The sequence below is a fragment of the Leptonychotes weddellii genome, chromosome 16, assembly GCF_054177405.1.
Source record: "Leptonychotes weddellii isolate Sample4059 chromosome 16, ASM5417740v2, whole genome shotgun sequence".
NCBI classification, from domain to species: domain Eukaryota; kingdom Metazoa; phylum Chordata; class Mammalia; order Carnivora; family Phocidae; genus Leptonychotes; species Leptonychotes weddellii.
Window position 1 is genome coordinate 47,154,998 of NC_138384.1, and position 9,779 is coordinate 47,164,776.

Here is a 9,779-nt window from a genome sequence, read left to right on the forward strand (position 1 = left end):
TTTGTTTTTCAGAGTCCATCGTCTCTCATGGTTCGTCTACCCCTCCGGTTTCCCCCGCTTCATTCTTCCCCTCCCGCTACCTTCTTCTTCTTCGTTTTTTCTTAACATATATTGCATTATTTGTTTCAGAGGTACAGATCTGAGATTCAACAGTCTTGCACAATCTTCCATGATTTCTAAAGGAGCAGAGCTGAGGGACCAGAAGGAGAAGTGGACCAGGGGCTGCCTGAGTAACAGGAACTGGGGTCTCTCCTGATTTCCAAACAGTGAGGGATGTGTTGGCACCATTTGTGGCTGAGCCAGAGACTCTTGGGAATCTAAACACCCAAGCCCCTCACCCCCATGCTCCTACCTCTGCTGGCCCCTGCACCTTACGGTTGATTTGTGATCTGCGCTGACGACATACGCGTCTCCCTGAGGTTTGAAAGGTTATCAGAAAATACCAGTAGCTATCTCACAAATATATTTGTCAAAAGCGGAGAGAAATTTGGGAATACAAAGGCAAACAGGAGACCTGAGGGTACTTACTCCTTCATATTCTCTGGGGCCTGCACGTGTCAGGCTCTGTGGCCAGAACGCAGAGGCAAACGGGACTCAGAACAGCCTTGATGAGCTCAGAGTGTGGTGGGGAGAAGGGGAGAGGGACCCTCAGTCATACTAGAGCTGCAGAGCCAACCCTGTGGCCTCTAGCCACATGGAGCTATTTAGATTTAAATGAATTAAAATTAAATTAAATTTGCAATCTAGTTCCTCCACTAGAGATTTAGACTCCGGGCTGGATGCACAGCTGCCATGACAAAGAGCGGGTCAAGGAAGAGGAAAATGAGGAGTCGATGATTCTGAACCTCATTTCAACATGTGGGGTTTTTCCCCACACCACCAAGCAATTCTTTGACACCAGCTGGGTGTCCTACAGTTTGACGCAATTCCAACACTACACTGAGTCAGACCCCACAGGTTGGGGGCTCAGTCCCACAGGATTGCCCCCCTCCCACTTCTGATGCCAGGTGCAAGACCAAATTGTCACCTGCTTCCCACAACCTCCTCCTTGGGTTTAATTTGCTAGAGTAGTTCACATAACTCAGGAAACCTGTTTACTCATTAGATTACCAGTTTATTACCAAGAATATTAAAGGATATGAACTGGGGCGCCTCAGTGGCTCAGTCGGTTAAGTATCTGCCTTCAGCTCAGGTCATGATCCCAGGGTTCTGGGATTGAACCCCGCATCAGGCTCCCTCTGCCTCTCCCCCGACTTGTGTTCTCACCACTTTGCTCTCTCGCTCTCAAATAAATAAATAAATCTTAAAAAAATAATAAAGGATATGAATCAACAGCCAGATGAAGTGAAACATAGGGCGAGGTCCCAATCAAAGGAGTTTCTGTCCCCATGGAGTTTGGGGCTAAGCCTGGTGGCATGTGGAAGCATTCTGGTTCCCCAAACTGTAAGCCCTCCAAAACCCAGCCTTTTGGATTTTAATGGAAGCTTCATTCCATAGTCATGACTGATTAAATCTTTGGTCATTAGTGACTGAACTCAATCTCCAGCCCCTCTCCCCTCCCAGGAGATGGCGGAAGGAGGGGGCGGGGTTACTGAAAGTTGACTCCTCTGGTGACTGGCCCCCATCCTTAGGTGCTTTTCAAAAGTCACCTCATTAACGTAACAACAAACACCTTCATTACTCCCATTACGGGAAATTCCAAGAGATTTGGGAGCTTTATGACAGAAACAGGGGTGAAGATCAAATACATATTTTTTATTATAAATCACACTATCACAGATACTCCCACAATTGCTAACATGCAAGTCGCCTACCAGCGAGATCACTTAGCTAAAGAAGCTAAGGTCCTTGCCCTCTGAGAGAAAAGACTGGGCAAAAAGTATATAGAGAAAACAAGAACTCTAACAAAAACGTGCACAGATGGTCATAGTAGCTCTCTTCACAGTAGCCAGAAGGTGGAAGGAGACAAGCCAAATATCCATTAGCGGATGGGTGGAGAGACAAAGTGTGGTCCATTCACACAGTGGAATATTATTCAGCCATAAAAAGGAACAAAGCACTGACGCTTACTATAACATGGATGTACCTCGAAAAGAGAAAGAAGCAATACATAAAAGATCACATATTATATGATTCCACGTAGATAAATGTCCAGAACTGGCAAACTCAGTCAGAAAGCAGATTCAGGTTGCCAGGGGCTGGGGAATGGGGAATTACTGTTTGATGGGTACGGAGTTTCTGTTTGGGGTGATGAGGAAGTTCGGGAACTAGGGCGTGGTGATGGTTGTGCAATATGAATGTGCTTAATGCCACTAACTTATGTACTTAAAAACAGTAAATATTATGTGTATTTTATCACAATTTTTAAGACGCAAAGAAAAAAAAGGTGTATGGACATCTGGTTGATGATTGATTGATGAGAGATAGCTCCAGTGACTCACAGTCAGACAGACATGAGCTAAGACTTTCTTCCTCCCCTGACTCTCTGCCTGAGGGCAACAAGACGGAACTTCCCCATCTCAGATCCTGCCCTCCTCTCTCGTAAGGGGCATGAGAGCTCCCCTTTGTGAGAGGTCAGGCACAATATTTGGTTGGTTTTCAAAGACAGGCAAAATGGATCAGTGAGTGGTAACAATGTGTCATCAAGTGTTATGTCTTGTGGATTCTGTGCTAGAGGAAGTCAGGCTCTGGTCTCTGTGGTTCTCTTGACCGGAGAGATGGGGTGCCCTTCTCCATCCATTGTGTGGGCTCCGTACTCTTGGGGATGAAGAAGAGCACGGTAGTAATTACCATCCAAATACGTGCTGGGGATGAAAGTTAGCAAGATGGGCTGTGCAAAATACATGCTGGGCTCTTGCCAAGAGCTTTACTCAGCAGCTCAGGCTGTCAGATTCCAGCCAAGGTCTCCTTCTGCTCCTACTCTGCCATCCCACCTCTGCACCTGAGCTATCTAGTGCAGTAGCCACTCACCCCCCGTATTTCGAGCCCTCAAAACATGGTTAGTCTTATTTGAGATGGGTTGTACGAGTAAAAGCACCCATCAGATTTCAAAGACTTAGAATGTTAAAAAATAATGTGAAATATCTCAATAATTTTTATATTGACTCCATATTGAAATGACAATTATTTGGCTATGGGAGATTAAGTAAAATATTTTCTAAAATTTAACATCACCTGTTTTTTTTTTTTAATATTTTTTTTATTTATTTGAGGGCGAGAGAGCGAGAGCCCGTGCACAAGTGGGGGGAGGGGCAGAGGCAGAGGGAGAAGCAGACTCTCTGCTGAGCAGGGAGCGCCACTCAGCTTGATCCCAGGACGCCGGGATCTCAACCCGAGCAGATGCCAGACGCTTCACCGACTGAGCCACCCAGGCTCTCCTCACCTGTTTCTTCTTATTTTTTCAAAGTACCTACCAGACCATTTAAAGTTACATACATGGCTCACGTTTCTATGGAACTTCGATGCCCTACAGTCTGAGAAGTAACTTGCAGGTGTTTCCCCCTTCCCTCTCTCCTCCCTCCCCCACAACTAACCACAGAGACACCCTGAGGACTGTTTGTACTCAAGAATCTTTAAGGCAGGGCGCCTGGGTGGCTCAGTTGGTTGAGCGACTGCCTTCGGCTCGGGTCATGATCCTGAAGTCCCGGGATCGAGTCCCATATCGGGCTCCCTGCTCGGCAGGGGGTCTGCTTCTCCTTCTGACCCTCCCCCCTCTCATGTGCTCTCTCTCTCTCTCAAATAAATAAATAAAATCTTAAAAAAAAAAAAAAGAATCTTTAAGGCAATCATTTGAAAAGCAATGAATAAGGAAGATTCTGCAATGACAGGAGGGGACACACTGTGCAACTGTTACTCCACCATGGTTGGAGGGTGAGCAGGAAGCCTGTTACGTGCAACCAGTCCAAATCACGGTGGCTCCCATTTACTGAGTCCCATCTACAGAGCCATTACTGTGCTGCATCCCCACTCTTCTTGCCTCTGAGCTCAGCAAGCTCCGAACGGGCTAAACATAATCATCACCAAATGACGGAAGAAACTCTGGCTTGGAGAGGGGAGGCGACTGCCCTAAGGTTTAAGGTTGCAGTTTTGAGGAGGCAGAGCTGAGTCCTGTTGATGGGTCCCATGCAACATCCAGCACCAGCCTCTTCATGTGGAGACCAGGAATCACTGCTCTGGAAGGCTACTGCTTCTCTATCACCTTCACTTCCCCAAGGTCCATGATAATTACTTTGGCCTTTCTGCTTTCTCCTTAAAGCTCTGAACCTCCTCTGTCATGTCCACTCACAGCTGATGCCCTTGCTTTGTACTCCACCAAATCCACCCTCCTGTCTCCTCCTGCCCCACTGTTCTCTGCTTTTGCCTCCATGACCAACAAGCAAGTACACCAGCTCAAGACCTAGCTTTCTTTTTTATTATTATTATTATTATTTTTTAAGATTTTATTTATTTACCTGACCGAGAAAGAGAGAGAGAGCACAAGCAGGGGGAGCAGCAGAGGCAGAGGGAGAAGCAGGCTCCCCGCTGAGCAAGGAGCCCGACATGGGGCTCGATCCCAGGACCCTGGGATCATGACCTGAGCCGAAGGCAGACGCTTAACAGCTGAGCCACCCAGGCGCCCCAAGACCTAGCTTTCTACTTGTCTTCTGAACCTTGCCCCCAACCCACTTTCTTAAGAACTTCCCTCCTTCACTTTTCCCCTTTTTCCTGTAGCAACAATATCTTCTCTCTACTCCAACATTCCCTTCGGCACCCCAATATGGTCTAGAACCTCTTATCTTATAAAAAATGTATTCTTTGATTCCACGCCCTTCTTTAGTCTCCAACAAATTCTTGGCTCTCTTTCACAGCAAAACATCCTGAAGGAATAGTGTATGTTCACTATATTTATTTCTTCATCTTGCATTTCTCTATAACTCACTCCAAAGAGTCTCTTGACTCCATCATTCTGATGTGTCCTTGTTGAGGTCCCTAGCCCCTAGAGATACATTTCCCACCTGGAATTTCCATAGACTGTGGTCCTTGCTCTGGATAATTCTAAGTTCTGGTCTCCTAAGAAGAGTAAAGACAATCATCCTAAAAACGTTACTGCCAAGCCCTGAATCAATTAGGGTTTTTCAATTATAAGTCATTTACAGTTTACAATTATACCTAACAACATCTGAAACCAACACAATATTTATGGTCTACTTTACAAGAATTTTGGAAATGGACAGTACTAGGCTGGATTCTGTCTGAATAATATCATCAAGAACCACATTTATTTTAATCCTTCCACTTTATCTTCCCCAGTTTGGTGGCTTTCTTCCTGGAGTTTGCCACCTAATGGCTGCAAAATAGCTGCCACAGCTCCTAACTTCACACACAGCATCCCAAGCCAGGAGGATGAGGATGAAATGGGAAATCACTGAAGATTTTTAATCAGAAGTAGGGCATGTTCAGATTTGTGTTTTATAAAAATTTCTTTGGAGTCATACATATAAGACACATGTTAGAAGGTTCCCAAGGGAGGAAGGGTAACAAGTGTGGATGTAACCAAGAGTCAAAAGGAAGTCATAGTCTTATTGGGAATTAAAGTGAAGAGAATGGCAGAGGGCACTACTATTCATAGAGGAGAAGCGTTCAGGTGCTGAGAGAAAATAAGAGACATGGCACCCCACAGAGAGTAACTCCCACACAAATTTCCAGGTCTTTGGAAGTCTGGTGTTCTTCCTGAAACCGGGATTCCTGGATGCCCCTGCATGTTTCCCATAAGCCCTCTTTACTGAAGCATATGCGGGGTTTTGTTCTTTGCTACCAAATGGCCTATGATTAACACACCAGGATTTGTAAAACGGACAGAGGTAAAGTGACTAAGGTGAAAAAATGGAAATTCTCAACAGGACTCAGATTCCTGAGTGTCCCCATTGTCTAATCTGTGTAAGGCCAAGGGGAAATGATTGAGCTTGGCCTTGGTGGGACAAGTTCCTGCCTATGTTGCAAAAATCCCTGACTCTTGTTGTATCTGAAATGGCCAGCAAAGTCTTTCAGTATATCACGGTGCCTGAGATGGTGAAGCCAGATTGCCTGGGCTGGACACCCAAATTTACCATTGACTAGTGTTGCAATTGGTCAAGCCATCCAACCCAGGGATTGGCCAACATTTTCTGTAAAGGGCCACAGTAGTAAATATTTTATGTTTTGCAGGCCATAGTGTCTCCATCAAAACTACTCAACCTTGCTGTTATAGCTGTGTGCCAATAAAACTTTATTTAAGGATGCTGAAATTGGAATTGTATATAATTTTTACTTGACACAGAATATTATTCTTTTTTCTTCAGCCATTAAAAAATATAAGCCAATCAAAAATAGATGGGGGGGCTGGATTTGACCCCCATTTTTACTTTGCTGAGCCTCAGTCACCCCATCTGTGAATTAAGGATAATAATTCTCATGGAGGACATGTTTGAGCAAAACAAGTAAGATAACTGACGCAAAGTTATCCTGAATTAGTATGGATTAGTTAATTGGCATGAATTATCATTAGCAGGTATTCTTGTGCAATACATATTACCATATGCTAGTAATCAGAAAAGAATCTCTTCCTCTCATGTTTTACATTCTCTCTGGGTGAACCTATCCACACTTAAGGCTTCAACCACACCTCATTAATAATCCCCAATTCCCTGCCTCCAGCTTGGACCTTGCTCTTGAATTCCAGGCACATCATCTTGGGTTCATTTGTCCCTTCAGGCCCATTTCTAGAATTTGATCTCATTACCTTCTCTGATAACTCTGTGTGATGGAAGGAACTGTGTCCCTCCAAAATTCATATGTTGAAGCCCTAACCCCACTACCTCAGAATGTGACTGTATTTGGAGAGAGGGCCTTTGGCTCTGACCCAATCTGACTGGTGTCCTTATAAGAACAGGAAATGAAGATACAGACACACACAGAAGAAAGACATCCATCTACAAGCCAAGGAGAGAGGCCTCAGAAAAAAACAGCACTGCTGACACCTTGATCTTGGGACTTCCAGCCTCCGGAACTGGGAGGAAATAAGTTTCTATTGTCTAAACTGCCCAGTCTGTGGTATTTTATTAAGGCAGCTCTAGCATACTAATATACTCTGCCTCTTCTCATGGAATTCCATCTCAGTGATGGCCCCCAAATCCACCAAATTACCCTGGTGCTTTTATTTTATTTTTTTTTAAAGATTTTATTTATTTATTTGAGAGAGAGAATGAGATAGAGAGAGCATGAGAGGGGGGAGGGCCAGAGGGAGAAGCAGACTCCCCGCCGAGCAGGGAGTCCGATGCGGGACTCGATCCCGGGACTCCAGGATCATGACCTGAGCCGAAGGCAGTCGCTTAACCAACTGAGCCACCCAGGCGCCCCTACCCTGGTGCTTTTAAAGAAAATAGCCACAAAATTCTTTGACACTTCTCCCACTGACAGATAGGGTCTGTGCCCTCTCCCCTTGAATCTGGGTGGGATTGGGACTACTTTGACCAACAGAATGTAGTAGAAATGACACTGCATGACATCTGATGCTAGGTCAGAAAAGGCCATGAAGCTTCTACTGGTTTTCTTGGGACACTTGTTCTGGAGGAAGGCGGCCACCATGCAAGAAATCTGATTACCCTGAGGCCACCACGCTGTTAAGTCCTTATGTAGGTCCTCAGCATTGGAGTCATTCCCACCCAGGTACCAGACACGAGGATGAAGAAGCCTGCAAGTAACTCCAATCTCCAAACTTCAAGTCACTCCCAAACCTTTGAGTCTTTGGGGGCAGAAAGAAGCATCTCCTCTGTGCCTTGTTCTAATTCCTAACCCACATAATCCATGAGCATAATAAAATGGTTGTTTGACATTGCTATGTTTTAGGGTGGCTTATTATGTAGCAATAGTAACAGGAACTCAAAAACTGTGGGATTCATAAAGAGCCCTTCTTCTTCCTCACTCCGCATGACTGTCCAGTCTTCAAGGCCAGTCTCCTGAGCCTGGACATCTCTCCCCAGACCACTCCTCCTCTCTGGGACCCTAGACCTGCCCTGGGCAGCTCTTCAACAACTTCCCTTTAATCTCTTGCTATATCCTCCACTCTAAGGTCTCTGCCTTCAATTGGGAACATTCTCAAATCTATCCTTTTGCAGGACTCTAGCACAATTTTTTTTTTTTCTGAAGCACACATCTGACAAGTCATCCTCCTGCTTACATGTTTTTTCATTTTTTGCAGTTTTTTTAATTGAAGTATAGTTGACACACAATGTTATATTAGTTTTAGGTGTGTAACACAGCGATTCAACAACTCTATATGTTATGCTAGGTTCACCACAAATGTAGCTCCCATCTGTCACTATACAACACTATTACATATCATTGACTGTATTTCCTATGCTGTACCTTTCATCCCCATGACTTACTCATTCCATAACTGTAAGACTGTACCTCCCACTCCCCTTCACCCATTTTGCCCATCCTTAGTCCCTCCCCTCTGGCAACAATCAGTTTGTCCTCTGTATTTATGGGTCTGTTTCTACTTTTGTTTGTTTGTTCATTTGTTTTGTTTTTTAGATTCCACATATAAGTGAAATCATATGGTATTTGTCCTTCTCTGACTGACATTTTACTTAGCATAATACCCTCTGGATCCATCCATGTCGTTGCAAATGGCAAGATCTCATTCTTTTTAATGGCTGAGTAATATTCCATTATATATGTATACCACATCTTCTTTATCCATTCACCTATTGATGTACACTTCAGCAGCTTCCATATCTTGGCTATTGTAAATAATGCTGCAATAAACGTAAGGGTGTTTTATCTTTTTTTTTTTTTAAAGATTTTATTTATTTATTTATTTGAGAGAGAGGATGAGAGGAGAGAGAGAGCACATGAGAGTGGGGAGGGCCAGAGGGAGAAGCAGACTCCCCGCCGAGCAGGGAGCCCAATGCGGGACTCGATCCCGGGACTCCAGGATCATGACCTGAGCCGAAGGCAGTCGCTCAACCAACTGAGCCACCCAGGCGCCCAAGGGTGTTTTATCTTTTTAATTAAAAAAGAATTAAACATTAATTTAGTGTTTTTGTTTTCTTTGGATAAATATCCAGTGGAATTACTGAATCACATAGTATTTCTAATTTTTTGAGGACCTCTATACTGTTTCTGACAGTGACTGTACCAATTTACATTCCCACCAACATGAGGGTTCCTTTTTCTCCACATCTTCACCATACTTGTTATTTCTTGTCTTTTTGATTCTAGCCATTTTGGTAGGTGTGAGGTAATATTTCACTGTGGTTTTGGTTTGCATTTTCCTGATGATTAGTGATGTCAAGCATCTTCTCATGTATCTGTTGGCCATCCATATGGCTTCTTTGGAAAAATGTTTATTCAGGTCCTTTGCCCGTTTTTAAAAAAGATTTTATTTATTTATTTATTTATTTATTTATTTATTTATTTATTTATTGCACAGGCAGGAGGGGCAGAGGGAGAGAATCTTAAGCAGTCTGTGCTGAGCGTGAAGCCTGATGTGGGGCTCGATCTCATGACCCTGAGATCACGACCTGAGCCAAAATCAAGAGTCGGTCGCTTAAATGACTGAGTCACCCAGGTGCCCCCCTCTACCCATTTTAAAATCAGATTATTTGGATTATTTGGGGGGGACTTTTGGTGTTGAGTTGTATACGTTCTTTATATACCTCGGATATTAACCCCTTATGGGATGTATCATTTGCAAATATCTTCTCACATTCAGTAAGTTGTCTTTTTTGTTTTGTTAATGATTTCCTTTGCTGTAC